Source organism: Acipenser ruthenus, chromosome 23 (assembly GCF_902713425.1).
Source record: "Acipenser ruthenus chromosome 23, fAciRut3.2 maternal haplotype, whole genome shotgun sequence".
Classification (NCBI taxonomy): Eukaryota; Metazoa; Chordata; class Actinopteri; order Acipenseriformes; family Acipenseridae; genus Acipenser; species Acipenser ruthenus.
The window spans coordinates 10755729-10780607 of NC_081211.1; the positions used below are offsets into that span (position 1 = coordinate 10755729).

At 36.0% G+C, this 24879-nt stretch overlaps 36 non-coding genes across 36 annotated transcripts; all 36 read right to left on the reverse strand.

Moving 5' to 3' along the window:
- Nucleotides 1-1132: 1132 nt before the first annotated feature.
- trnak-uuu (transfer RNA lysine (anticodon UUU)) lies at nt 1133-1205 on the reverse strand. The gene has a single exon. It is a non-coding gene; the product is annotated as a tRNA-Lys (tRNA).
- Nucleotides 1206-1650: 445 nt separating this feature from the next.
- trnak-uuu (transfer RNA lysine (anticodon UUU)) lies at nt 1651-1723 on the reverse strand. Its single transcript has one exon. It is a non-coding gene; the product is annotated as a tRNA-Lys (tRNA).
- Nucleotides 1724-2018: 295 nt separating this feature from the next.
- On the reverse strand, nt 2019-2091 carry trnak-uuu (transfer RNA lysine (anticodon UUU)). The gene has a single exon. It is a non-coding gene; the product is annotated as a tRNA-Lys (tRNA).
- A 1014-nt stretch (nt 2092-3105) lies between these two features.
- Nucleotides 3106-3178, reverse strand: trnak-uuu (transfer RNA lysine (anticodon UUU)). Its single transcript has one exon. It is a non-coding gene; the product is annotated as a tRNA-Lys (tRNA).
- A 285-nt stretch (nt 3179-3463) lies between these two features.
- On the reverse strand, nt 3464-3536 carry trnak-uuu (transfer RNA lysine (anticodon UUU)). Its single transcript has one exon. It is a non-coding gene; the product is annotated as a tRNA-Lys (tRNA).
- A 528-nt stretch (nt 3537-4064) lies between these two features.
- On the reverse strand, nt 4065-4137 carry trnak-uuu (transfer RNA lysine (anticodon UUU)). Its single transcript has one exon. It is a non-coding gene; the product is annotated as a tRNA-Lys (tRNA).
- A 457-nt stretch (nt 4138-4594) lies between these two features.
- On the reverse strand, nt 4595-4667 carry trnak-uuu (transfer RNA lysine (anticodon UUU)). The gene has a single exon. It is a non-coding gene; the product is annotated as a tRNA-Lys (tRNA).
- A 469-nt stretch (nt 4668-5136) lies between these two features.
- Nucleotides 5137-5209, reverse strand: trnak-uuu (transfer RNA lysine (anticodon UUU)). Its single transcript has one exon. It is a non-coding gene; the product is annotated as a tRNA-Lys (tRNA).
- Nucleotides 5210-5724: 515 nt separating this feature from the next.
- trnak-uuu (transfer RNA lysine (anticodon UUU)) lies at nt 5725-5797 on the reverse strand. Its single transcript has one exon. It is a non-coding gene; the product is annotated as a tRNA-Lys (tRNA).
- A 671-nt stretch (nt 5798-6468) lies between these two features.
- trnak-uuu (transfer RNA lysine (anticodon UUU)) lies at nt 6469-6541 on the reverse strand. Its single transcript has one exon. It is a non-coding gene; the product is annotated as a tRNA-Lys (tRNA).
- A 466-nt stretch (nt 6542-7007) lies between these two features.
- On the reverse strand, nt 7008-7080 carry trnak-uuu (transfer RNA lysine (anticodon UUU)). Its single transcript has one exon. It is a non-coding gene; the product is annotated as a tRNA-Lys (tRNA).
- Nucleotides 7081-7585: 505 nt separating this feature from the next.
- On the reverse strand, nt 7586-7658 carry trnak-uuu (transfer RNA lysine (anticodon UUU)). Its single transcript has one exon. It is a non-coding gene; the product is annotated as a tRNA-Lys (tRNA).
- Nucleotides 7659-10075: 2417 nt separating this feature from the next.
- On the reverse strand, nt 10076-10148 carry trnak-uuu (transfer RNA lysine (anticodon UUU)). Its single transcript has one exon. It is a non-coding gene; the product is annotated as a tRNA-Lys (tRNA).
- A 672-nt stretch (nt 10149-10820) lies between these two features.
- On the reverse strand, nt 10821-10893 carry trnak-uuu (transfer RNA lysine (anticodon UUU)). Its single transcript has one exon. It is a non-coding gene; the product is annotated as a tRNA-Lys (tRNA).
- A 456-nt stretch (nt 10894-11349) lies between these two features.
- trnak-uuu (transfer RNA lysine (anticodon UUU)) lies at nt 11350-11422 on the reverse strand. Its single transcript has one exon. It is a non-coding gene; the product is annotated as a tRNA-Lys (tRNA).
- An 819-nt stretch (nt 11423-12241) lies between these two features.
- Nucleotides 12242-12314, reverse strand: trnak-uuu (transfer RNA lysine (anticodon UUU)). The gene has a single exon. It is a non-coding gene; the product is annotated as a tRNA-Lys (tRNA).
- Nucleotides 12315-12613: 299 nt separating this feature from the next.
- trnak-uuu (transfer RNA lysine (anticodon UUU)) lies at nt 12614-12686 on the reverse strand. Its single transcript has one exon. It is a non-coding gene; the product is annotated as a tRNA-Lys (tRNA).
- Nucleotides 12687-13005: 319 nt separating this feature from the next.
- Nucleotides 13006-13078, reverse strand: trnak-uuu (transfer RNA lysine (anticodon UUU)). Its single transcript has one exon. It is a non-coding gene; the product is annotated as a tRNA-Lys (tRNA).
- Nucleotides 13079-13546: 468 nt separating this feature from the next.
- trnak-uuu (transfer RNA lysine (anticodon UUU)) lies at nt 13547-13619 on the reverse strand. Its single transcript has one exon. It is a non-coding gene; the product is annotated as a tRNA-Lys (tRNA).
- Nucleotides 13620-14475: 856 nt separating this feature from the next.
- Nucleotides 14476-14548, reverse strand: trnak-uuu (transfer RNA lysine (anticodon UUU)). The gene has a single exon. It is a non-coding gene; the product is annotated as a tRNA-Lys (tRNA).
- Nucleotides 14549-15205: 657 nt separating this feature from the next.
- On the reverse strand, nt 15206-15278 carry trnak-uuu (transfer RNA lysine (anticodon UUU)). The gene has a single exon. It is a non-coding gene; the product is annotated as a tRNA-Lys (tRNA).
- Nucleotides 15279-15772: 494 nt separating this feature from the next.
- On the reverse strand, nt 15773-15845 carry trnak-uuu (transfer RNA lysine (anticodon UUU)). The gene has a single exon. It is a non-coding gene; the product is annotated as a tRNA-Lys (tRNA).
- Nucleotides 15846-16315: 470 nt separating this feature from the next.
- On the reverse strand, nt 16316-16388 carry trnak-uuu (transfer RNA lysine (anticodon UUU)). Its single transcript has one exon. It is a non-coding gene; the product is annotated as a tRNA-Lys (tRNA).
- Nucleotides 16389-16874: 486 nt separating this feature from the next.
- Nucleotides 16875-16947, reverse strand: trnak-uuu (transfer RNA lysine (anticodon UUU)). Its single transcript has one exon. It is a non-coding gene; the product is annotated as a tRNA-Lys (tRNA).
- Nucleotides 16948-17584: 637 nt separating this feature from the next.
- On the reverse strand, nt 17585-17657 carry trnak-uuu (transfer RNA lysine (anticodon UUU)). The gene has a single exon. It is a non-coding gene; the product is annotated as a tRNA-Lys (tRNA).
- A 490-nt stretch (nt 17658-18147) lies between these two features.
- trnak-uuu (transfer RNA lysine (anticodon UUU)) lies at nt 18148-18220 on the reverse strand. Its single transcript has one exon. It is a non-coding gene; the product is annotated as a tRNA-Lys (tRNA).
- Nucleotides 18221-18690: 470 nt separating this feature from the next.
- On the reverse strand, nt 18691-18763 carry trnak-uuu (transfer RNA lysine (anticodon UUU)). Its single transcript has one exon. It is a non-coding gene; the product is annotated as a tRNA-Lys (tRNA).
- A 486-nt stretch (nt 18764-19249) lies between these two features.
- trnak-uuu (transfer RNA lysine (anticodon UUU)) lies at nt 19250-19322 on the reverse strand. Its single transcript has one exon. It is a non-coding gene; the product is annotated as a tRNA-Lys (tRNA).
- A 1034-nt stretch (nt 19323-20356) lies between these two features.
- On the reverse strand, nt 20357-20429 carry trnak-uuu (transfer RNA lysine (anticodon UUU)). Its single transcript has one exon. It is a non-coding gene; the product is annotated as a tRNA-Lys (tRNA).
- A 474-nt stretch (nt 20430-20903) lies between these two features.
- Nucleotides 20904-20976, reverse strand: trnak-uuu (transfer RNA lysine (anticodon UUU)). The gene has a single exon. It is a non-coding gene; the product is annotated as a tRNA-Lys (tRNA).
- Nucleotides 20977-21267: 291 nt separating this feature from the next.
- trnak-uuu (transfer RNA lysine (anticodon UUU)) lies at nt 21268-21340 on the reverse strand. Its single transcript has one exon. It is a non-coding gene; the product is annotated as a tRNA-Lys (tRNA).
- Nucleotides 21341-21810: 470 nt separating this feature from the next.
- trnak-uuu (transfer RNA lysine (anticodon UUU)) lies at nt 21811-21883 on the reverse strand. Its single transcript has one exon. It is a non-coding gene; the product is annotated as a tRNA-Lys (tRNA).
- A 460-nt stretch (nt 21884-22343) lies between these two features.
- Nucleotides 22344-22416, reverse strand: trnak-uuu (transfer RNA lysine (anticodon UUU)). The gene has a single exon. It is a non-coding gene; the product is annotated as a tRNA-Lys (tRNA).
- An 841-nt stretch (nt 22417-23257) lies between these two features.
- trnak-uuu (transfer RNA lysine (anticodon UUU)) lies at nt 23258-23330 on the reverse strand. Its single transcript has one exon. It is a non-coding gene; the product is annotated as a tRNA-Lys (tRNA).
- A 499-nt stretch (nt 23331-23829) lies between these two features.
- trnak-uuu (transfer RNA lysine (anticodon UUU)) lies at nt 23830-23902 on the reverse strand. The gene has a single exon. It is a non-coding gene; the product is annotated as a tRNA-Lys (tRNA).
- Nucleotides 23903-24604: 702 nt separating this feature from the next.
- On the reverse strand, nt 24605-24677 carry trnak-uuu (transfer RNA lysine (anticodon UUU)). Its single transcript has one exon. It is a non-coding gene; the product is annotated as a tRNA-Lys (tRNA).
- Nucleotides 24678-24879: the final 202 nt, after the last annotated feature.

The window sequence follows — 24879 nt, forward strand, 5'->3', positions numbered from 1 at the left end:
AAAGAAAAAATCAAATAGCTCAACATTCCGGGTCGTCTAGTGGTTAGCATTCGGTGCTCTAACCTCTGTGGCCTGGTTTGATTCAGTTCCAGGGAAGGGTTTTTTTTTTTGCATTTTTTCCAAAATTGGGAAAGGGTAAAAAAGAAAGAAAGAAAGAAAGAAAGAAAGAAAGAAAGAAAGAAAGAAAGAAAGAAAGAAAGAAAGAAAGAAAGAAAGAAAAAGAAAAAGATAAAGAAAGAAAAAATCAAACAGCTCAACATTCCTGGTTGTCTAGTGGTTAGCATTCGGTGCTCTGACCGCTGTGGACTGGTTTGATTCACTTCCAGGGAAGGGTTTTTTTTTTTGCTTTTTTTCCAAAATTGGGAAAGGGTAAAAAAGAAAGAAAGAAAGAAAGAAAGAAAGAAAGAAAGAAAAAGAAAAAGATAAAGAAAGAAAAAATCAAACAGCTCAACATTCCTGGTTGTCTAGTGGTTAGCATTCGGTGCTCTGACCGCTGTGGACTGGTTTGATTCACTTCCAGGGAAGGTTTTTTTTTTGCATTTTCTCCAACAAAGTGGGGAAGGTTAAAAAAAATAGCCTCGCCCAAACAGGGACATGAACCCTGGACCCTCAGATTAAAAGCCTGATGCTCTACCGACTGAGCTATCCGGGCTCATTAAATAAAAACGCTTACTTGGGCAGAAAAAAAGATATACAGAAAGAATAAAAAAAGAAAAAAAAGAAAAGAAAGAAAGAAAGAAAGAAAGAAAGAAAGAAAAAGAAAAAGATAAAGAAAGAAAAAATCAAATAGCTCAACATTCCGGGTCGTCTAGTGGTTAGCATTCCTCTGTGGCCTGGTTTGATTCAGTTCCAGGGAAGGGTTTTTTTTTTTGCATTTTTTCCAAAATTGGGAAAGGGTAAAAAAGAAAGAAAGAAAGAAAGAAAGAAAGAAAGAAAGAAAGAAAGAAAGAAAGAAAGAAAGAAAAAAGAAAAAGATAAAGAAAGAAAAAATCAAACAGCTCAACATTCCTGGTTGTCTAGTGGTTAGCATTCGGTGCTCTGACCGCTGTGGACTGGTTTGATTCACTTCCAGGGAAGGTTTTTTTTTTGCATTTTCTCCAACAAAGTGGGGAAGGTTAAAAAAAAATAGCCTCGTCCAAACAGGGACTTGAACCCTGGACCCTCAGATTAAAAATCTGATGCTCTACCGACTGAGCTATCCGGGCTCATTAAATAAAAATGCTTCCTTGGGCAGAAAAAAAGATATACAGAAAGAATAAAAAAAGAAAAAAAAGAAAAAGAAAGAAAGAAAGAAAGAAAGAAAGAAAAAGAAAAAGATAAAGAAAGAAAAAATCAAATAGCTCAACATTCCGGGTCGTCTAGTGGTTAGCATTCGGTGCTCTAACCTCTGTGGCCTGGTTTGATTCACTTCCAGGGAAGGTTTTTTTTTTTGCATTTTTTCCAAAATTGGGAAAGGGTAAAAAAGAAAGAAAGAAAGAAAGAAAAAGAAAAAGATAAAGAAAGAAAAAATCAAACAGCTCAACATTCCTGGTCGTCTAGTGGTTAGCATTCGGTGCTCTGACCGCTGTGGACTGGTTTGATTCACTTCCAGGGAAGGTTTTTTTTTTGCATTTTCTCCAACAAAGTGGGGAAGGTTAAAAAAAATAGCCTCGCCCAAACAGGGACTTGAACCCTGGACACTCAGATTAAAAATCTGATGCTCTACCGACTGAGCTATCCGGGCTCATTAAATAAAAACGCTTACTTGGGCAGAAAAAAAGATATACAGAAAGAATAAAAAAAGAAAAAAAAGAAAAGAAAGAAAGAAAGAAAGAAAGAAAGAAAGAAAGAAAGAAAGAAAGAAAGAAAGAAAAAGAAAAAGATAAAGAAAGAAAAAATCAAACAGCTCAACATTCCTGGTTGTCTAGTGGTTAGCATTCGGTGCTCTGACCGCTGTGGACTGGTTTGATTCACTTCCAGGGAAGGTTTTTTTTTTGCATTTTCTCCAACAAAGTGGGGAAGGTTAAAAAAAAAAGCCTCGCCCAAACAGGGACTTGAACCCTGGACCCTCAGATTAAAAGTCTGATGCTCTACCGACTGAGCTATCCGGGCTCATTAACTAAAAACGCTTACTTGGGCAGAAAAAAAGATATACAGAAAGAATAAAAAAAGAAAAAAAAGAAAAGAAAGAAAGAAAGAAAGAAAGAAAACGAAAAAGATAAAGAAAGAAAAAATCAAATAGCTCAACATTCTGGGTCGTCTAGTGGTTAGCATTCGGTGCTCTAACCTCTGTGGCCTGGTTTGATTCACTTCCAGGGAAGGGTTTTTTTTTTTGCATTTTTTCCAAAATTGGGAAAGGGTAAAAAAGAAAGAAAGAAAGAAAGAATAAAAGAAAGAAAAAGAAAAAGATAAAGAAAGAAAAAATCAAACAGCTCAACATTCCTGGTTGTCTAGTGGTTAGCATTCGGTGCTCTGACCGCTGTGGACTGGTTTGATTCACTTCCAGGGAAGTTTTTTTTTTGCATTTTCTCCAACAAAGTGGGGAAGGTTAAAAAAAATAGCCTCGCCCAAACAGGGACTTGAACCCTGGACCCTCAGCTTAAAAGTCTGATGCTCTACCGACTGAGCTATCCGGGCTCATTAAATAAAAACGCTTACTTGGGCAGAAAAAAAGATATACAGAAAGAATAAAAAAAGAAAAAAAAGAAAAGAAAGAAAGAAAGAAAGAAAGAAAGAAAGAAAGAAAGAAAGAAAAAGAAAAAGATAAAGAAAGAAAAAATCAAATAGCTCAATATTCCGGGTCGTCTAGTGGTTAGCATTCGGTGCTCTAACCTCTGTGGCCTGGTTTGATTCAGTTCCAGGGAAGGGTTTTTTTTTTTGCATTTTTTCCAAAATTGGGAAAGGGTAAAAAAGAAAGAAAGAAAGAAAGAAAGAAAGAAAGAAAGAAAGAAAGAAAGAAAAAGAAAAAGATAAATAAAGAAAAAATCAAACAGCTCAACATTCCTGGTTGTCTAGTGGTTAGCATTCGGTGCTCTGACCGCTGTGGACTGGTTTGATTCACTTCCAGGGAAGGTTTTTTTTTTGCATTTTCTCCAACAAAGTGGGGAAGGTTAAAAAAAATAGCCTCGCCCAAACAGGGACTTGAACCCTAGACCCTCAGATTAAAAGTCTGATGCTCTACCGACTGAGCTATCCGGGCTCATTAAATAAAAATGCTTACTTGGGCAGAAAAAAAGATATACAGAAAGAATAAAAAAAGAAAAAAAAGAAAAGAAAGAAAGAAAGAAAGAAAGAAAAAGAAAGAAAGAAAGAAAGAAAAAGAAAAAGATAAAGAAAGAAAGAATCAAATAGCTCAACATTCCGGGTCGTCTAGTGGTTAGCATTCAGTGCTCTAACCTCTGTGGCCTGGTTTGATTCACTTCCAGGGAAGGTTTTTTTTTTGCATTTTCTCCAACAAAGTGGGGAAGGTTAAAAAAAATAGCCTCGTCCAAACAGGGACTTGAACCCTGGACCCTCAGATTAAAAGTCTGATGCTCTACCGACTGAGCTATCCGGGCTCATTAAATAAAAACGCTTACTTGGGCAGAAAAAAAGATATACAGAAAGAATAAAAAAAGAAAAAAAAGAAAAGAAAGAAAGAAAGAAAGAAAGAAAGAAAGAAAGAAAGAAAGAAAGAAAGAAAGAAAGAAAGAAAGAAAGAAAAAGAAAAAGATAAAGAAAGAAAAAATCAAATAGCTCAACATTCCGGGTCGTCTAGTGGTTAGCATTCGGTGCTCTAACCTCTGTGGCCTGGTTTGATTCAGTTCCAGGGAAGGGTTTTTTTTTTTGCATTTTTCCAAAATTGGGAAAGGGTAAAAAAGAAAGAAAGAAAGAAAGAAAGAAAGAAAGAAAGAAAGAAAGAAAGAAAGAAAGAAAGAAAAAGAAAAAGATAAAGAAAGAAAAAATCAAACAGCTCAACATTCCTGGTTGTCTAGTGGTTAGCATTCGGTGCTCTGACCGCTGTGGACTGGTTTGATTCACTTCCAGGGAAGGTTTTTTTTTTGCATTTTCTCCAACAAAGTGGGGAAGGTTAAAAAAAATAGCCTCGCCCAAACAGGGACTTGAACCCTGGACCCTCAGATTAAAAGTCTGATGCTCTACCGACTGAGCTATCCGGGCTCATTAAATAAAAACGCTTACTTGGGCAGAAAAAAAGATATACAGAAAGAATAAAAAAAGAAAAAAAAGAAAAGAAAGAAAGAAAGAAAGAAAGAAAACGAAAAAGATAAAGAAAGAAAAAATCAAATAGCTCAACATTCTGGGTCGTCTAGTGGTTAGCATTCGGTGCTCTAACCTCTGTGGCCTGGTTTGATTCACTTCCAGGGAATGGTTTTTTTTTTTGCATTTTTTCCAAAATTGGGAAAGGGTAAAAAAGAAAGAAAGAAAGAAAGAAAGAAAGAAAGAAAGAAAAAGAAAAAGATAAAGAAAGAAAAAATCAAACAGCTCAACATTCCTGGTTGTCTAGTGGTTAGCATTCGGTGCTCTGACCGCTGTGGACTGGTTTGATTCACTTCCAGGGAAGGTTTTTTTTTTGCATTTTCTCCAACAAAGTGGGGAAGGTTAAAAAAAATAGCCTCGCCCAAACAGGGACTTGAACCCTGGACCCTCAGATTAAAAGTCTGATGCTCTACCGACTGAGCTATCCGGGCTCATTAAATTAAAGCGCTTACTTGGGCAGAAAAAAAGATATACAGAAAGAATAAAAAAAGAAAAAAAAGAAAAGAAAGAAAGAAAGAAAGAAAGAAAGAAAGAAAAAGAAAAAGATAAAGAAAGAAAAAATCAAATAGCTCAACATTCCGGGTCGTCTAGTGGTTAGCATTCGGTGCTCTAACCTCTGTGGCCTGGTTTGATTCACTTCCAGGGAAGGGTTTTTTTTTTTGCATTTTTTCCAAAATTGGGAAAGGGTAAAAAAGAAAGAAAGAAAGAAAGAAAGAAAGAAAGAAAGAAAGAAAAAGAAAAAGATAAAGAAAGAAAAAATCAAACAGCTCAACATTCCTGGTTGTCTAGTGGTTAGCATTCGGTGCTCTGACCGCTGTGGACTGGTTTGATTCACTTCCAGGGAAGGTTTTTTTTTTGCATTTTCTCCAACAAAGTGGGGAAGGTTAAAAAATATAGCCTCGCCCAAACAGGGACTTGAACCCTGGACCCTCAGATTAAAAGTCTGATGCTCTACCGACTGAGCTATCCGGGCTCATTAAATAAAAACGCTTACTTGGGCAGAAAAAAAGATATACAGAAAGAATAAAAAAAGAAAAGAAAGAAAGAAAGAAAGAAAGAAAGAAAGAAAGAAAGAAAGAAAGAAAGAAAGAAAGAAAGAAAGAAAGAAAGAAAGAGAAAAAGATAAAGAAAGAAAAAATCAAATAGCTCAACATTCCGGGTCGTCTAGTGGTTAGCATTCGGTGCTCTAACCTCTGTGGCCTGGTTTGATTCAGTTCCAGGGAAGGGTTTTTTTTTTTGCATTTTTTCCAAAACTGGGAAAGGGTAAAAAAGAAAGAAAGAAAATAAGAAAGAAAGAAAGAAAGAAAGAAAGAAAGAAAGAAAAAGAAAAAGATAAAGAAAGAAAAAATCAAACAGCTCAACATTCCTGGTTGTCTAGTGGTTAGCATTCGGTGCTCTGACCGCTGTGGACTGGTTTGATTCACTTCCAGGGAAGTTTTTTTTTTGCATTTTCTCCAACAAAGTGGGGAAGGTTAAAAAAAATAGCCTCGCCCAAACAGGGACTTGAACCCTGGACCCTCAGATTAAAAGTCTGATGCTCTACCGACTGAGCTATCCGGGCTCATTAAATAAAAACACTTACTTGGGCAGAAAAAAAGATATACAGAAAGAATAAAAAAAGAAAAAAAAGAAAAGAAAGAAAGAAAGAAAGAAAGAAAGAAAGAAAGAAAGAAAAAGAAAAAGAAAAAGATAAAGAAAGAAAAAATCAAATAGCTCAACATTCCGGGTCGTCTAGTGGTTAGCATTCGGTGCTCTAACCTCTGTGGCCTGGTTTGATTCAGTTCCAGGGAAGGTTTTTTTTTTTTTGCATTTTTTCCAAAATTGGGAAAGGGTAAAAAAGAAAAGAAAGAAAGAAAGAAAGAAAGAAAGAAAGAAAAAGAAAAAGATAAAGAAAGAAAAAATCAAACAACTCAACATTCCCGGTTGTCTAGTGGTTAGCATTTGGTGCTCTAACCTCTGTGGCCTGGTTTGATTCAGTTCCAGAGAAGGGTTTTTTTTTTTGCATTTTTTCCAAAATTGGGAAAGGGTAAAAAAGAAAGAAAGAAAGAAAGAAAGAAAGAAAGAAAAAGAAAAAGATAAAGAAAGAAAAAATCAAACAGCTCAACATTCCTGGTTGTCTAGTGGTTAGCATTCGGTGCTCTGACCGCTGTGGACTGGTTTGATTCACTTCCAGGGAAGGGTTTTTTTTTGCATTTTCTCCAACAAAGTGGGGAAGGTTAAAAAAAAAAGCCTTGCCCAAACAGGGACTTGAACCCTGGACCCTCAGATTAAAAGTCTGATGCTCTACCGACTGAGCTATCCGGGCTCATTAAATAAAAACGCTTACTTGGGCAGAAAAAAAGATATACAGAAAGAATAAAAAAAGAAAAAAAAGAAAAGAAAGAAAGAAAGAAAGAAAAAGAAAGAAAAAGAAAAAGATAAAGAAAGAAAAAATCAAATAGCTCAACATTCTGGGTCGTCTAGTGGTTAGCATTCGGTGCTCTAACCTCTGTGGCCTGGTTTGATTCAGTTCCAGGGAAGGGTTTTTTTTTTGCATTTTTTCCAAAATTGGGAAAGGGTAAAAAAGAAAGAAAGAAAGAAAGAAAGAAAGAAAGAAAGAAAGAAAAAGAAAAAGATAAAGAAAGAAAAAATCAAACAGCTCAACATTCCTGGTTGTCTAGTGGTTAGCATTCGGTGCTCTGACCGCTGTGGACTGGTTTGATTCACTTCCAGGGAAGGTTTTTTTTTTGCATTTACTCCAACAAAGTAGGGAAGGTTAAAAAAAATAGCCTCGCCCAAACAGGGACTTGAACCCTGGACCCTCAGATTAAAAGTCTGATGCTCTACCGACTGAGCTATCCGGGCTCATTAAATAAAAACGCTTACTTGGGCAGAAAAAAAGATATACAGAAAGAATAAAAAAAGAAAAAAAAGAAAAGAAAGAAAGAAAGAAAGAAAGAAAGAAAGAAAGAAAGATAGAAAGAAAGAAAAAGAAAAAGATAAAGAAAGAAAAAATCAAATAGCTCAACATTCCGGGTCGTCTAGTGGTTAGCATTTGGTGCTCTAACCTCTGTGGCCTGGTTTGATTCAGTTCCAGGGAAGGTTTTTTTTTTTTGCATTTTTTCCAAAATTGGGAAAGGGTAAAAAAGAAAGAAAGAAAGAAAGAAAGAAAGAAAGAATGAAAGAAAGAAAGAAAGAAAGAAAGAAAAAGAAAAAGATAAAGAAAGAAAAAATCAAACAGCTCAACATTCCTGGTTGTCTAGTGGTTAGCATTCGGTGCTCTGACCGCTGTGGACTGGTTTGATTCACTTCCAGGGAAGGGTTTTTTTTGCATTTTCTCCAACAAAGTGGGGGTTAAAAAAAAAAGCCTTGCCCAAACAGGGACTTGAACCCTGGACCTTCAGATTAAAAGTCTGATGCTCTACCGACTGAGCTATCCGGGCTCATTAAATAAAAACGCTTACTTGGGCAGAAAAAAAGATATACAGAAAGAATAAAAAAAGAAAAAAAAGAAAAGAAAGAAAGAAAGAAAGAAAGAAAAAGAAAGAAAAAGAAAAAGATAAAGAAAGAAAAAATCAAATAGCTCAACATTCTGGGTCGTCTAGTGGTTAGCATTCGGTGCTCTAACCTCTGTGGCCTGGTTTGATTCAGTTCCAGGGAAGGGTTTTTTTTTGCATTTTTTCCAAAATTGGGAAAGGGTAAAAAAGAAAGAAAGAAAGAAAGAAAGAAAGAAAGAAAGAAAGAAAGAAAGAAAGAAAGAAAGAAAAAGAAAAAGATAAAGAAAGAAAAAATCAAACAGCTCAACATTCCTGGTTGTCTAGTGGTTAGCATTCGGTGCTCTGACCGCTGTGGACTGGTTTGATTCACTTCCAGGGAAGGTTTTTTTTTTGCATTTTCTCCAACAAAGTGGGGAAGGTTAAAAAAAATAGCCTCGCCCAAACAGCGACTTGAACCCTGGACCCTCAGATTAAAAGTCTGATGCTCTACCGACTGAGCTATCCGGGCTCATTAAATAAAAACGCTTACTTGGGCAGAAAAAAAGATATACAGAAAGAATAAAAAAAGAAAAAAAAGAAAAGAAAGAAAGAAAGAAAGAAAGAAAGAAAGAAAAAGAAAAAGATAAAGAAAGAAAAAATCAAATAGCTCAACATTCCGGGTCGTCTAGTGGTTAGCATTCGGTGCTCTAACCTCTGTGGCCTGGTTTGATTCACTTCCAGGGAAGGGTTTTATTTTTGCATTTTTTCCAAAATTGGGAAAGGGTAAAAAAGAAAGAAAGAAAGAAAGAAAGAAAGAAAGAAAGAAAGAAAGAAAGAAAGAAAGAAAAAGAAAAAGATAAAGAAAGAAAAAATCAAACAGCTCAACATTCCTGGTTGTCTAGTGGTTAGCATTCGGTGCTCTGACCGCTGTGGACTGGTTTGATTCACTTCCAGGGAAGGTTTTTTTTTTGCATTTTCTCCAACAAAGTGGGGAAGGTTAAAAAAAATAGCCTCGCCCAAACAGCGACTTGAACCCTGGACCCTCAGATTAAAAGTCTGATGCTCTACCGACTAAGCTATCCGGGCTCATTAAATAAAAACGCTTACTTGGGCAGAAAAAAAGATATACAGAAAGAATAAAAAAAGAAAAAAAAGAAAAGAAAGAAAGAAAGAAAGAAAGAAAGAAAGAAAAAGAAAAAGATAAAGAAAGAAAAAATCAAATAGCTCAACATTCCGGGTCGTCTAGTGGTTAGCATTCGGTGCTCTAACCTCTGTGGCCTGTTTTGATTCACTTCCAGGGAAGGGTTTTATTTTTGCATTTTTTCCAAAATTGGGAAAGGGTAAAAAAGAAAGAAAGAAAGAAAGAAAGAAAGAAAGAAAGAAAGAAAGAAAGAAAGAAAAAGAAAAAGATAAAGAAAGAAATAATCAAACAGCTCAACATTCCTGGTTGTCTAGTGGTTAGCATTCGGTGCTCTGACCGCTGTGGACTGGTTTGATTCACTTCCAGGGAAGGTTTTTTTTTTGCATTTTCTCCAACAAAGTGGGGAAGGTTAAAAAAAATAGCCTCGCCCAAACAGGGACTTGATCCCTGGACCCTCAGATTAAAAGTCTGATGCTCTACCGACTGAGCTATCCGTGCTCATTAAATAAACACGCTTACTTGGGCAGAAAAAAAGATATACAGAAAGAATAAAAAAAGAAAAAAAAGAAAAGAAAGAAAGAAAGAAAGAAAGAAAGAAAGAAAGAAAGAAAGAAAGAAAGAAAAAGAAAAAGATAAAGAAAGAAAAAATCAAATAGCTCAACATTCCGGGTCGTCTAGTGGTTAGCATTCGGTGCTCTAACCTCTGTGGCCTGGTTTGATTCACTTCCAGGGAAGGGTTTTTTTTTTTGCATTTTTTCCAAAATTGGGAAAGGGTAAAAAAGAAAGAAAGAAAGAAAGAAAGAAAGAAAGAAAGAAAGAAAGAAAGAAAGAAAGAAAGAAAGAAAGAAAGAAAGAAAGAAAAAGAAAAAGATAAAGAAAGAAAAAATCAAATAGCTCAACATTCCGGGTCGTCTAGTGGTTAGCATTCGGTGCTCTGACCGCTGTGGACTGGTTTGATTCACTTCCAGGGAAGGTTTTTTTTTTTGCATTTTTTCCAAAATTGGGAAAGGGTAAAAAAGAAAGAAAGAAAGAAAGAAAGAAAGAAAGAAAGAAAGAAAGAAAGAAAGAAAGAAAGAAAAAGAAAAAGTTAAGAAAGAAAAAATCAAACAGCTCAACATTCCTGGTTGTCTAGTGGTTAGCATTCGGTGCTCTGACCGCTGTGGACTGGTTTGATTCACTTCCAGGGAAGGTTTTTTTTTTGCATTTTCTCCAACAAAGTGGGGAAGGTTAAAAAAAATAGCCTCGCCCAAACAGGGACTTGAACCCTGGACCCTCAGATTAAAAGTCTGATGCTCTACCGACTGAGCTATCCGGGCTCATTAAATAAAAGCGCTTACTTGGGCAGAAAAAAAGATATACAGAAAGAATAAAAAAAGAAAAAAAAGAAAAGAAAGAAAGAAAGAAAGAAAGAAAAAGAAAAAGATAAAGAAAGAAAAAATCAAATAGCTCAACATTCCGGGTCGTCTAGTGGTTAGCATTCGGTGCTCTAACCTCTGTGGCCTGGTTTGATTCACTTCCAGGGAAGGGTTTTATTTTTGCATTTTTTCCAAAATTGGGAAAGGGTAAAAAAGAAAGAAAGAAAGAAAGAAAGAAAGAAAGAAAGAAAGAAAGAAAAAGAAAAAGATAAAGAAAGAAAAAATCAAACAGCTCAACATTCCTGGTTGTCTAGTGGTTAGCATTCGGTGCTCTGACCGCTGTGGACTGGTTTGATTCACTTCCAGGGAAGGTTTTTTTTTTTGCATTTTTTCCAAAATTGGGAAAGGGTAAAAAAGAAAGAAAGAAAGAAAGAAAGAAAGAAAGAAAGAAAGAAAGAAAGAAAGAAAAAGAAAAAGTTAAGAAAGAAAAAATCAAACAGCTCAACATTCCTGGTTGTCTAGTGGTTAGCATTCGGTGCTCTGACCGCTGTGGACTGGTTTGATTCACTTCCAGGGAAGGTTTTTTTTTTGCATTTTCTCCAACAAAGTGGGGAAGGTTAAAAAAAATAGCCTCGCCCAAACAGGGACTTGAACCCTGGACCCTCAGATTAAAAGTCTGATGCTCTACCGACTGAGCTATCCGGGCTCATTAAATAAAAACGCTTACTTGGGCAGAAAAAAAGATATACAGAAAGAATAAAAAAAGAAAAAAAAGAAAAGAAAGAAAGAAAGAAAGAAAGAAAGAAAAAGAAAAAGATAAAGAAAGAAAAAATCAAATAGCTCAACATTCCGGGTCGTCTAGTGGTTAGCATTCGGTGCTCTAACCTCTGTGGCCTGGTTTGATTCACTTCCAGGGAAGGGTTTTATTTTTGCATTTTTTCCAAAATTGGGAAAGGGTAAAAAAGAAAGAAAGAAAGAAAGAAAGAAAGAAAGAAAAAGAAAAAGATAAAGAAAGAAAAAATCAAAGAGCTCAACATTCCTGGTTGTCTAGTGGTTAGCATTCGGTGCTCTGACCGCTGTGGACTGGTTTGATTCACTTCCAGGGAAGGTTTTTTTTTTGCATTTTCTCCAACAAAGTGGGGAAGGTTAAAAAAAAAAGCCTCGCCCAAACAGGGATTTGAACCTTGGACCCTCAGATTAAAAGTCTGATGCTCTACCGACTGAGCTATCCGGGCTCATTAAATAAAAACGCTTACTTGGGCAGAAAAAAAGATATACAGAAAGAATAAAAAAAGAAAAAAAAGAAAAGAAAGAAAGAAAGAAAGAAAGAAAGAAAAAGAAAAAGATAAAGAAAGAAAAAATCAAACAGCTCAACATTCCTGGTTGTCTAGTGGTTAGCATTCGGTGCTCTGACCGCTGTGGACTGGTTTGATTCACTTCCAGGGAAGGTTTTTTTTTTGCATTTTCTCCAACAAAGTGGGGAAGGTTAAAAAAAATAGCCTCGCCCAAACAGGGACTTGATCCCTGGACCCTCAGATTAAAAGTCTGATGCTCTACCGACTGAGCTATCCGTGCTCATTAAATAAAAACGCTTACTTGGGCAGAAAAAAAGATATACAGAAAGAATAAAAAAAGAAAAAAAAGAAAAGAAAGAAAGAAAGAAAGAAAGAAAGAAAAAGAAAAAGATAAAGAAAGAAAAAATCAAATAGCTCAACATTCCGGGTCGTCTAGTGGTTAGCATTCGGTGCTCTAACCTATGTGGCCTGGTTTGATTCACTTCCAGGGAAGGGTTTTATTTTTGCATTTTTTCCAAAATTGGGAAAGGGTAAAAAAGAAAGAAAGAAAGAAAGAAAGAAAGAAAGAAAGAAAGAAAGAAAGAAAGAAAGAAAAAGAAAAAGATAAAGAAAGAAAAAATCAAACAGCTCAACATTCCGGGTCGTCTAGTGGTTAGCATTCGCTGCTCTGACCGCTGTGGACTGGTTTGATTCACTTCCAGGGAAGGTTTTTTTTTTGCATTTTCTCCAACAAAGTGGGGAAGGTTAAAAAAATAGCCTCGCCCAAACAGGGACTTGAACCCTGGACCCTCAGATTAAAAGTCTGATGCTCTACCGACTGAGCTATCCGGGCTCATTAAATAAAAACGCTTACTTGGGCAGAAAAAAAGATATACAGAAAGAATAAAAAAAGAAAAAAAAGAAAAAAAAGAAAGAAAGAAAGAAAGAAAGAAAGAAAGAAAGAAAGAAAGAAAGAAAGAAAGAAAAAGAAAAAGATAAAGAAAGAAAAAATCAAACAGCTCAACATTCCTGGTTGTCTAGTGGTTAGCATTCGGTGCTCTGACCGCTGTGGACTGGTTTGATTCACTTCCAGGGAAGGTTTTTTTTTTGCATTTTCTCCAACAAAGTGGGGAAGGTTAAAAAAAATAGCCTCGCCCAAACAGGGACTTGAACCCTGGACCCTCAGATTAAAAGTCTGATGCTCTACCGACTGAGCTATCCGGGCTCATTAAATAAAAACGCTTACTTGGGCAGAAAAAAAGATATACAGAAAGAATAAAAAAAGAAAAAAAAGAAAAAAAAGAAAGAAAGAAAGAAAGAAAGAAAGAAAGAAAGAAAGAAAGAAAGAAAGAAAGAAAGAAAGAAAGAAAGAAAGAAAAAGAAAAAGATAAAGAAAGAAAAAATCAAACAGCTCAACATTCCTGGTTGTCTAGTGGTTAGCATTCGGTGCTCTGACCGCTGTGGACTGGTTTGATTCACTTCCAGGGAAGGTTTTTTTTTTGCATTTTCTCCAACAAAGTGGGGAAGGTTAAAAAAAATAGCCTCGCCCAAACAGGGATTTGAACCATGGACCCTCAGATTAAAAGTCTGATGCTCTACCGACTGAGCTATCCGGGCTCATTAAATAAAAACGCTTACTTGGGCAGAAAAAAAGATATACAGAAAGAATAAAAAAAGAAAAAAAAGAAAAGAAAGAAAGAAAGAAAGAAAGAAAAAGAAAAAGATAAAGAAAGAAAAAATCAAATAGCTCAACATTCCGGGTCGTCTAGTGGTTAGCATTCGGTGCTCTAACCTCTGTGGCCTGGTTTGATTCACTTCCAGGGAAGGGTTTTATTTTTGCATTTTTTCCAAAATTGGGAAAGGGTAAAAAAGAAAGAAAGAAAGAAAGAAAGAAAGAAAGAAAGAAAGAAAGAAAGAAAAAGAAAAAGATAAAGAAAGAAAAAATCAAACAGCTCAACATTCCGGGTCGTCTAGTGGTTAGCATTCGCTGCTCTGACCGCTGTGGACTGGTTTGATTCACTTCCAGGGAAGGTTTTTTTTTTGCATTTTCTCCAACAAAGTGGGGAAGGTTAAAAAAAATAGCCTCGCCCAAACAGGGACTTGAACCCTGGACCCTCAGATTAAAAGTCTGATGCTCTACCGACTGAGCTATCCGGGCTCATTAAATAAAAACGCTTACTTGGGCAGAAAAAAAGATATACAGAAAGAATAAAAAAAGAAAAAAAAGAAAAAAAAGAAAGAAAGAAAGAAAGAAAGAAAGAAAGAAAGAAAGAAAGAAAGAAAAAGAAAAAGATAAAGAAAGAAAAAATCAAACAGCTCAACATTCCTGGTTGTCTAGTGGTTAGCATTCGGTGCTCTGACCGCTGTGGACTGGTTTGATTCACTTCCAGGGAAGGTTTTTTTTTTGCATTTTCTCCAACAAAGTGGGGAAGGTTAAAAAAAATAGCCTCGCCCAAACAGGGATTTGAACCATGGACCCTCAGATTAAAAGTCTGAAGCTCTACCGACTGAGCTATCCGGGCTCATTAAATAAAAACGCTTACTTGGGCAGAAAAAAAGATATACAGAAAGAATAAAAAAAGAAAAAAAAGAAAAGAAAGAAAGAAAGAAAGAAAGAAAAAGAAAAAGATAAAGAAAGAAAAAATCAAATAGCTCAACATTCCGGGTCGTCTAGTGGTTAGCATTCGGTGCTCTAACCTCTGTGGCCTGGTTTGATTCACTTCCAGGGAAGGGTTTTATTTTTGCATTTTTTCCAAAATTGGGAAAGGGTAAAAAAGAAAGAAAGAAAGAAAGAAAGAAAGAAAGAAAGAAAGAAAGAAAGAAAGAAAGAAAGAAAGAAAGAAAGAAAAAGAAAAAGATAAAGAAAGAAAAAATCAAACAGCTCAACATTCCGGGTCGTCTAGTGGTTAGCATTCGCTGCTCTGACCGCTGTGGACTGGTTTGATTCACTTCCAGGGAAGGTTTTTTTTTTGCATTTTCTCCAACAAAGTGGGGAAGGTTAAAAAAAATAGCCTCGCCCAAACAGGGACTTGAACCCTGGACCCTCAGATTAAAAGTCTGATGCTCTACCGACTGAGCTATCCGGGCTCATTAAATAAAAACGCTTACTTGGGCAGAAAAAAAGATATACAGAAAGAATAAAAAAAGAAAAAAAAGAAAAAAAAGAAAGAAAGAAAGAAAGAAAGAAAGAAAGAAAGAAAGAAAAAGAAAAAGATAAAGAAAGAAAAAATCAAACAGCTCAACATTCCTGGTTGTCTAGTGGTTAGCATTCGGTGCTCTGACCGCTGTGGACTGGTTTGATTCACTTCCAGGGAAGGTTTTTTTTTTGCATTTTCTCCAACAAAGTGGGGAAGGTTAAAAAAAATAGCCTCGCCCAAACAGGGACTTGAACCCTGGACCCTCAGATTAAAAGTCTGATGCTTTACTGACTGAGCTATCCGGGCTCATTAAATAAAAACGCTTACTTGGGCAGAAAAAAAGATATACAGAAAGAATAAAGAAAGAAAAAAAAGAAAAGAAAAAGAAAGAAAGAAAGAAAGAAAGAAAGAAAGAAAGAAAGAAAGATAGAAAGAAAGAAAAAGAAAAAGATAAAGAAAGAAAAAATCAAACAGCTCAACATTCCTGGTTGTCTAGTGGTTAGCATTCGGTACTCTGACCGCTGTGGACTGGTTTGATTCACTTCCAGGGAAGGTTTTTTTTTTGCATTTTCTCCAACAAAGTAGGGAAGGTTAAAAAAAATAGCCTCGCCCAAACAGGGACTTGAACCCTGGACCCTCAGATTAAAAGTCTGATGCTCTACCGACTGAGCTATCCGGGCTCATTAAATAAAAACGCTTACTTGGGCAGAAAAAAAGATATACAGAAAGAATAAAAAAAGAAAAAAAAGAAAAAAGAAAGAAAGAAAGAAAGAAAGAAAGAAAGAAAGAAAGAAAGAAAGAAAAAGAAAAAGATAAAGAAAGAAAAAATCAAATAGCTCAACATTCCGGGTCGTCTAGTGGTTAGCATTCGGTGCTCTAACCTCTGTGGCCTGGTTTGATTCACTTCCAGGGAAGGGTTTTATTTTTGCATTTTTTCCAAAATTGGGAAAGGGTAAAAAAGAAAGAAAGAAAGAAAGAAAGAAAGAAAGAAAGAAAGAAAGAAAGAAAAAGAAAAAGATAAAGAAAGAAAAAATCAAACAGCTCAACATTCCTGGTTGTCTAGTGGTTAGCATTCGGTGCTCTGACCGCTGTGGACTGGTTTGATTCACTTCCAGGGAAGGTTTTTTTTTTGCATTTTCTCCAACAAAGTGGGGAAGGTTAAAAAAAATAGCCTCGCCCAAACAGGGACTTGAACCCTGGACCCTCAGATTAAAAGTCTGATGCTCTACCGACTGAGCTATCCGGGCTCATTAAATAAAAATGCTTACTTGGGCAGAAAAAAAGATATACAGAAAGAATAAAAAAAGAAAAAAAAGAAAAGAAAGAAAGAAAGAAAGAAAGAAAAAGAAAAAGATAAAGAAAGAAAAAATCAAATAGCTCAACATTCCGGGTCGTCTAGTGGTTAGCATTCGGTGCTCTAACCTCTGTGGCCTGGTTTGATTCACTTCCAGGGAAGGGTTTTATTTTTGCATTTTTTCCAAAATTGGGAAAGGGTAAAAAAGAAAGAAAGAAAGAAAGAAAGAAAGAAAGAAAGAAAGAAAGAAAGAAAGAAAGAAAAAGATAAAGAAAGAAAAAATCAAACAGCTCAACATTCCTGGTTGTCTAGTGGTTAGCATTCGGTGCTCTGACCGCTGTGGACTGGTTTGATTCACTTCCAGGGAAGGTTTTTTTTTTGCATTTTCTCCAACAAAGTGGGGAAGGTTAAAAAAAATAACCTCGCCCAAACAGGGACTTGAACCCTGGACCCTCAGATTAAAAGTCTGATGCTCTACCGACTGAGCTATCCGGGCTCATTAAATAAAAACTCTTACTTGGGCAGAAAAAAAAATATACAGAAAGAATAAAAAAAGAAAAAAAAGAAAAGAAAGAAAGAAAGAAAGAAAGAAAGAAAGAAAAAGAAAAAGATAAAGAAAGAAAAAATCAAATAGCTCAACATTCCGGGTCGTCTAGTGGTTAGCATTCGGTGCTCTAACCTCTGTGGCCTGGTTTGATTCACTTCCAGGGAAGGGTTTTATTTTTGCATTTTTTCCAAAATTGGGAAAGGGTAAAAAAGAAAGAAAGAAAGAAAGAAAGAAAGAAAGAAAGAAAGAAAGAAAGAAAGAAAGAAAGAAAAAGAAAAAGATAAAGAAAGAAAAAATCAAACAGCTCAACATTCCGGGTCGTCTAGTGGTTAGCATTCCCTGCTCTGACCGCTGTGGACTGGTTTGATTCACTTCCAGGGAAGGTTTTTTTTTTTGCATTTTTCCAAAATTGGGAAAGGGTAAAAAAAATAGCCTCGCCCAAACAGGGACTTGAACCCTGGACCCTCAGATTAAAAGTCTGATGCTCTACCGACTGAGCTATCCGGGCTCATTAAAGAAAAACGCTTACTTGGGCAGAAAAAAAGATATACAGAAAGAATAAAAAAAGAAAAAAAAGAAAAGAAAGAAAGAAAGAAAGAAAGAAAAAGAAAAAGATAAAGAAAGAAAAAATCAAACAGCTCAACATTCCTGGTTGTCTAGTGGTTAGCATTCGGTGCTCTGACCGCTGTGGACTGGTTTGATTCACTTCCAGGGAAGGTTTTTTTTTTGCATTTTCTCCAACAAAGTGGGGAAGGTTAAAAAAAATAGCCTCGCCCAAACAGGGACTTGAACCCTGGACCCTCAGATTAAAAGTCTGATGCTTTACTGACTGAGCTATCCGGGCTCATTAAATAAAAACGCTTACTTGGGCAGAAAAAAAGATATACAGAAAGAATAAAGAAAGAAAAAAAAGAAAAGAAAAAGAAAGAAAGAAAGAAAGAAAGAAAGAAAGAAAGAAAGAAAGATAGAAAGAAAGAAAAAGAAAAAGATAAAGAAAGAAAAAATCAAACAGCTCAACATTCCTGGTTGTCTAGTGGTTAGCATTCGGTGCTCTGACCGCTGTGGACTGGTTTGATTCACTTCCAGGGAAGGTTTTTTTTTTGCATTTTCTCCAACAAAGTAGGGAAGGTTAAAAAAAATAGCCTCGCCCAAACAGGGACTTGAACCCTGGACCCTCAGATTAAAAGTCTGATGCTCTACCGACTGAGCTATCCGGGCTCATTAAATAAAAACGCTTACTTGGGCAGAAAAAAAGATATACAGAAAGAATAAAAAAAGAAAAAAAAGAAAAAAGAAAGAAAGAAAGAAAGAAAGAAAGAAAGAAAGAAAGAAAGAAAGAAAAAGAAAAAGATAAAGAAAGAAAAAATCAAATAGCTCAACATTCCGGGTCGTCTAGTGGTTAGCATTCGGTGCTCTAACCTCTGTGGCCTGGTTTGATTCACTTCCAGGGAAGGGTTTTATTTTTGCATTTTTTCCAAAATTGGGAAAGGGTAAAAAAGAAAGAAAGAAAGAAAGAAAGAAAGAAAGAAAGAAAGAAAGAAAAAGAAAAAGATAAAGAAAGAAAAAATCAAACAGCTCAACATTCCTGGTTGTCTAGTGGTTAGCATTCGGTGCTCTGACCGCTGTGGACTGGTTTGATTCACTTCCAGGGAAGGTTTTTTTTTTGCATTTTCTCCAACAAAGTGGGGAAGGTTAAAAAAAATAGCCTCGCCCAAACAGGGACTTGAACCCTGGACCCTCAGATTAAAAGTCTGATGCTCTACCGACTGAGCTATCCGGGCTCATTAAATAAAAATGCTTACTTGGGCAGAAAAAAAGATATACAGAAAGAATAAAAAAAGAAAAAAAAGAAAAGAAAGAAAGAAAGAAAGAAAGAAAAAGAAAAAGATAAAGAAAGAAAAAATCAAATAGCTCAACATTCCGGGTCGTCTAGTGGTTAGCATTCGGTGCTCTAACCTCTGTGGCCTGGTTTGATTCACTTCCAGGGAAGGGTTTTATTTTTGCATTTTTTCCAAAATTGGGAAAGGGTAAAAAAGAAAGAAAGAAAGAAAGAAAGAAAGAAAGAAAGAAAGAAAGAAAGAAAGAAAGAAAAAGATAAAGAAAGAAAAAATCAAACAGCTCAACATTCCTGGTTGTCTAGTGGTTAGCATTCGGTGCTCTGACCGCTGTGGACTGGTTTGATTCACTTCCAGGGAAGGTTTTTTTTTTGCATTTTCTCCAACAAAGTGGGGAAGGTTAAAAAAAATAACCTCGCCCAAACAGGGACTTGAACCCTGGACCCTCAGATTAAAAGTCTGATGCTCTACCGACTGAGCTATCCGGGCTCATTAAATAAAAACTCTTACTTGGGCAGAAAAAAAAATATACAGAAAGAATAAAAAAAGAAAAAAAAGAAAAGAAAGAAAGAAAGAAAGAAAGAAAGAAAGAAAAAGAAAAAGATAAAGAAAGAAAAAATCAAATAGCTCAACATTCCGGGTCGTCTAGTGGTTAGCATTCGGTGCTCTAACCTCTGTGGCCTGGTTTGATTCACTTCCAGGGAAGGGTTTTATTTTTGCATTTTTTCCAAAATTGGGAAAGGGTAAAAAAGAAAGAAAGAAAGAAAGAAAGAAAGAAAGAAAGAAAGAAAGAAAGAAAGAAAGAAAGAAAAAGAAAAAGATAAAGAAAGAAAAAATCAAACAGCTCAACATTCCGGGTCGTCTAGTGGTTAGCATTCCCTGCTCTGACCGCTGTGGACTGGTTTGATTCACTTCCAGGGAAGGTTTTTTTTTTTGCATTTTTCCAAAATTGGGAAAGGGTAAAAAAAATAGCCTCGCCCAAACAGGGACTTGAACCCTGGACCCTCAGATTAAAAGTCTGATGCTCTACCGACTGAGCTATCCGGGCTCATTAAAGAAAAACGCTTACTTGGGCAGAAAAAAAGATATACAGAAAGAATAAAAAAAGAAAAAAAAGAAAAGAAAGAAAGAAAGAAAGAAAGAAAAAGAAAAAGATAAAGAAAGAAAAAATCAAACAGCTCAACATTCCTGGTTGTCTAGTGGTTAGCATTCGGTGCTCTGACCGCTGTGGACTGGTTTGATTCACTTCCAGGGAAGGTTTTTTTTTTGCATTTTCTCCAACAAAGTGGGGAAGGTTAAAAAAAATAGCCTCGCCCAAACAGGGACTTGAACCCTGGACCCTCAGATTAAAAGTCTGATGCTTTACTGACTGAGCTATCCGGGCTCATTAAATAAAAACGCTTACTTGGGCAGAAAAAAAGATATACAGAAAGAATAAAGAAAGAAAAAAAAGAAAAGAAAGAAAGAAAGAAAGAAAGAAAGAAAGAAAGAAAGAAAGAAAGAAAGAAAAAGAAAAAGATAAAGAAAGAAAAAATCAAATAGCTCAACATTCCGGGTCGTCTAGTGGTTAGCATTCGGTGCTCTAACCTCTGTGGCCTGGTTTGATTCAGTTCCAGGGAAGGGTTTTTTTTTTTGCATTTTTTCCAAAATTGGGAAAGGGTAAAAAAGAAAGAAAGAAAGAAAGAAAGAAAGAAAGAGAAAAAGATAAAGAAAGAAAAAATCAAACAGCTCAACATTCCTGGTTGTCTAGTGGTTAGCATTCGGTGCTCTGACCGCTGTGGACTGGTTTGATTCACTTCCAGGGAAGGTTTTATTTTTTGCATTTTTTCCAAAATTGGGAAAGGGTAAAAAAGAAAGAAAGAAAGAAAGAAAGAAAGAAAGAAAGAAAGAAAGAAAGAAAGAAAGAAAGAAAGAAAAAGAAAAAGATAAAGAAAGAAAAAATCAAATAGCTCAACATTCCTGGTTGTCTAGTGGTTAGCATTCGGTGCTCTGACCGCTGTGGACTGGTTTGATTCACTTCCAGGGAAGGTTTTTTTTTTGCATTTTCTCCAACAAAGTGGGGAAGGTTAAAAAAAATAGCCTCGCCCAAACAGGGACTTGAACCCTGGACCCTCAGATTAAAAGTCTGATGCTCTACCGACTGAGCTATCCGGGCTCATTAAATAAAAACGCTTACTTGGGCAGAAAAAAAGATATACAGAAAGAATAAAAAAAGAAAAAAAAGAAAAGAAAGAAAGAAAAAGAAAGAAAGAAAAAGAAAAAGATAAAGAAAGAAAAAATCAAATAGCTCAACATTCCGGGTCGTCTAGTGGTTAGCATTCGGTGCTCTAACCTCTGTGGCCTGGTTTGATTCACTTCCAGGGAAGGGTTTTATTTTTGCATTTTTTCCAAAATTGGGAAAGGGTAAAAAAGAAAGAAAGAAAGAAAGAAAGAAAGAAAGAAAGAAAGAAAGAAAGAAAGAAAAAGAAAAAGATAAAGAAAGAAAAAATCAAACAGCTCAACATTCCGGGTCGTCTAGTGGTTAGCATTCGCTGCTCTGACCGCTGTGGACTGGTTTGATTCACTTCCAGGGAAGGTTTTTTTTTTGCATTTTCTCCAACAAAGTGGGGAAGGTTAAAAAAAATAGCCTCGCCCAAACAGGGACTTGAACCCTGGACCCTCAGATTAAAAGTCTGATGCTCTACCGACTGAGCTATCCGGGCTCATTAAATAAAAACGCTTACTTGGGCAGAAAAAAAGATATACAGAAAGAATAAAGAAAGAAAAAAAAGAAAAGATAGAAAGAAAGAAAGAAAGAAAGAAAGAAAGAAAGAAAGAAAGAAAGAAAAAGAAAAAGATAAAGAAAGAAAAAATCAAACAGCTCAACATTCCTGGTTGTCTAGTGGTTAGCATTCGGTGCTCTGACCGCTGTGGACTGGTTTGATTCACTTCCAGGGAAGGTTTTTTTTTTGCATTTTCTCCAACAAAGTAGGGAAGGTTAAAAAAAATAGCCTCGCCCAAACAGGGACTTGAACCCTGGACCCTCAGATTAAAAGTCTGATGCTCTACCGACTGAGCTATCCGGGCTCATTAAATAAAAACGCTTACTTGGGCAGAAAAAAAGATATACAGAAAGAATAAAAAAAGAAAAAAAAGAAAAGAAAGAAAGAAAGAAAGAAAGAAAGAAAGAAAGAAAGAAAAAGAAAAAGATAAAGAAAGAAAAAATCAAATAGCTCAACATTCCGGGTCGTCTAGTGGTTAGCATTCGGTGCTCTAACCTCTGTGGCCTGGTTTGATTCACTTCCAGGGAAGGGTTTTATTTTTGCATTTTTTCCAAAATTGGGAAAGGGTAAAAAAGAAAGAAAGAAAGAAAGAAAGAAAGAAAGAAAGAAAGAAAAAGATAAAGAAAGAAAAAATCAAACAGCTCAACATTCCTGGTTGTCTAGTGGTTAGCATTCGGTGCTCTGACCGCTGTGGACTGGTTTGATTCACTTCCAGGGAAGGTTTTTTTTTTGCATTTTCTCCAACAAAGTGGGGAAGGTTAAAAAAAATAACCTCGCCCAAACAGGGACTTGAACCCTGGACCCTCAGATTAAAAGTCTGATGCTCTACCGACTGAGCTATCCGGGCTCATTAAATAAAAACTCTTACTTGGGCAGAAAAAAAAATATACAGAAAGAATAAAAAAAGAAAAAAAAGAAAAGAAAGAAAGAAAGAAAGAAAGAAAGAAAAAGAAAAAGATAAAGAAAGAAAAAATCAAATAGCTCAACATTCCGGGTCGTCTAGTGGTTAGCATTCGGTGCTCTAACCTCTGTGGCCTGGTTTGATTCACTTCCAGGGAAGGGTTTTATTTTTGCATTTTTTCCAAAATTGGGAAAGGGTAAAAAAGAAAGAAAGAAAGAAAGAAAGAAAGAAAGAAAGAAAAAGATAAAGATAAAGAAAGAAAAAATCAAACAGCTCAACATTCCGGGTCGTCTAGTGGTTAGCATTCGCTGCTCTGACCGCTGTGGACTGGTTTGATTCACTTCCAGGGAAGGTTTTTTTTTTGCATTTTCTCCAACAAAGTGGGGAAGGTTAAAAAAAATAGCCTCGCCCAAACAGGGACTTGAACCCTGGACCCTCAGATTAAAAGTCTGATGCTCTACCGACTGAGCTATCCGGGCTCATTAAATAAAAACGCTTACTTGGGCAGAAAAAAAGATATACAGAAAGAATAAAAAAAGAGAAAAAAGAAAAGAAAGAAAGAAAGAAAGAAAAAGAAAGAAAAAGAAAAAGAAAAAGATAAAGAAAGAAAAAATCAAACAGCTCAACATTCCTGGTTGTCTAGTGGTTAGCATTCGGTGCTCTGACCGCTGTGGACTGGTTTGATTCACTTCCAGGGAAGGTTTTTTTTTTGCATTTTCTCCAACAAAGTGGGGAAGGTTAAAAAAAATAGCCTCGCCCAAACAGGGACTTGAACCCTGGACCCTCAGATTAAAAGTCTGATGCTTTACTGACTGAGCTATCCGGGCTCATTAAATAAAAACGCTTACTTGGGCAGAAAAAAAGATATACAGAAAGAATAAAGAAAGAAAAAAAAGAAAAGAAAGAAAGAAAGAAAGAAAGAAAGAAAGAAAGAAAGAAAGAAAGAAAGAAAGAAAAAGAAAAAGATAAAGAAAGAAAAAATCAAATAGCTCAACATTCCGGGTCGTCTAGTGGTTAGCATTCGGTGCTCTAACCTCTGTGGCCTGGTTTGATTCAGTTCCAGGGAAGGGTTTTTTTTTTTGCATTTTTTCCAAAATTGGGAAAGGGTAAAAAAGAAAGAAAGAAAGAAAGAAAGAAAGAAAGAAAGAAAGAAAGAGAAAAAGATAAAGAAAGAAAAAATCAAACAGCTCAACATTCCTGGTTGTCTAGTGGTTAGCATTCGGTGCTCTGACCGCTGTGGACTGGTTTGATTCACTTCCAGGGAAGGTTTTTTTTTTGCATTTTCTCCAACAAAGTGGGGAAGGTTAAAAAAAATAGCCTCGCCCAAACAGGGACTTGAACCCTGGACACTCAGATTAAAAGTCTGATGCTCTACCGACTGAGCTATCCAGGCTCATTAAATAAAAACGCTTACTTGGGCAGAAAAAAAGATATACAGAAAGAATAAAAAAAGAAAAAAAAGAAAAGAAAGAAAGAAAGAAAGAAAGAAAGAAAAAGAAAAAGATAAAGAAAGAAAAAATCAAATAGCTCAACATTCCGGGTCGTCTAGTGGTTAGCATTCGGTGCTCTAACCTCTGTGGCCTGGTTTGATTCACTTCCAGGGAAGGGTTTTATTTTTGCATTTTTTCCAAAATTGGGAAAGGGTAAAAAAGAAAGAAAAGAGAAAGAAAGAAAGAAAGAAAGAAAGAAAGAAAGAAAGAAAGAAAGAAAGAAAGAAAGAAAGAAAAAGAAAAAGATAAAGAAAGAAAAAATCAAACAGCTCAACATTCCTGGTTGTCTAGTGGTTAGCATTCGGTGCTCTGACCGCTGTGGACTGGTTTGATTCACTTCCAGGGAAGGTTTTTTTTTTGCATTTTCTCCAACAAAGTAGGGAAGGTTAAAAAAAATAGCCTCGCCCAAACAGGGACTTGAACCCTGGACCCTCAGATTAAAAGTCTGATGCTCTACCGACTGAGCTATCCGGGCTCATTAAATAAAAACGCTTACTTGGGCAGAAAAAAAGATATACAGAAAGAATAAAAAAAGAAAAAAAAGAAAAGAAAGAAAGCAAGCAAGAAAGAAAGAAAGAAAGAAAGAAAAAGAAAAAGATAAAGAAAGAAAAAATCAAATAGCTCAACATTCCGGGTCGTCTAGTGGTTAGCATTCGGTGCTCTAACCTCTGTGGCCTGGTTTGATTCACTTCCAGGGAAGGGTTTTATTTTTGCATTTTTTCCAAAATTGGGAAAGGGTAAAAAAGAAAGAAAGAAAGAAAGAAAGAAAGAAAGAAAGAAAGAAAGAAAGAAAGAAAGAAAGAAAGAAAAAGAAAAAGATAAAGAAAGAAAAAATCAAATAGCTCAACATTCCGGGTCGTCTAGTGGTTAGCATTCGGTGCTCTAACCTCTGTGGCCTGGTTTGATTCAGTTCCAGGGAAGGGTTTTTTTTTTTGCATTTTTTCCAAAATTGGGAAAGGGTAAAAAAGAAAGAAAGAAAGAAAGAAAGAAAGAAAGAAAGAAAGAAAGAAAGAGAAAAAGATAAAGAAAGAAAAAATCAAACAGCTCAACATTCCTGGTTGTCTAGTGGTTAGCATTCGGTGCTCTGACCGCTGTGGACTGGTTTGATTCACTTCCAGGGAAGGTTTTTTTTTTGCATTTTCTCCAACAAAGTGGGGAAGGTTAAAAAAAATAGCCTCGCCCAAACAGGGACTTGAACCCTGGACACTCAGATTAAAAGTCTGATGCTCTACCGACTGAGCTATCCAGGCTCATTAAATAAAAACGCTTACTTGGGCAGAAAAAAAGATATACAGAAAGAATAAAAAAAGAAAAAAAAGAAAAGAAAGAAAGAAAGAAAGAAAGAAAGAAAAAGAAAAAGATAAAGAAAGAAAAAATCAAATAGCTCAACATTCCGGGTCGTCTAGTGGTTAGCATTCGGTGCTCTAACCTCTGTGGCCTGGTTTGATTCAC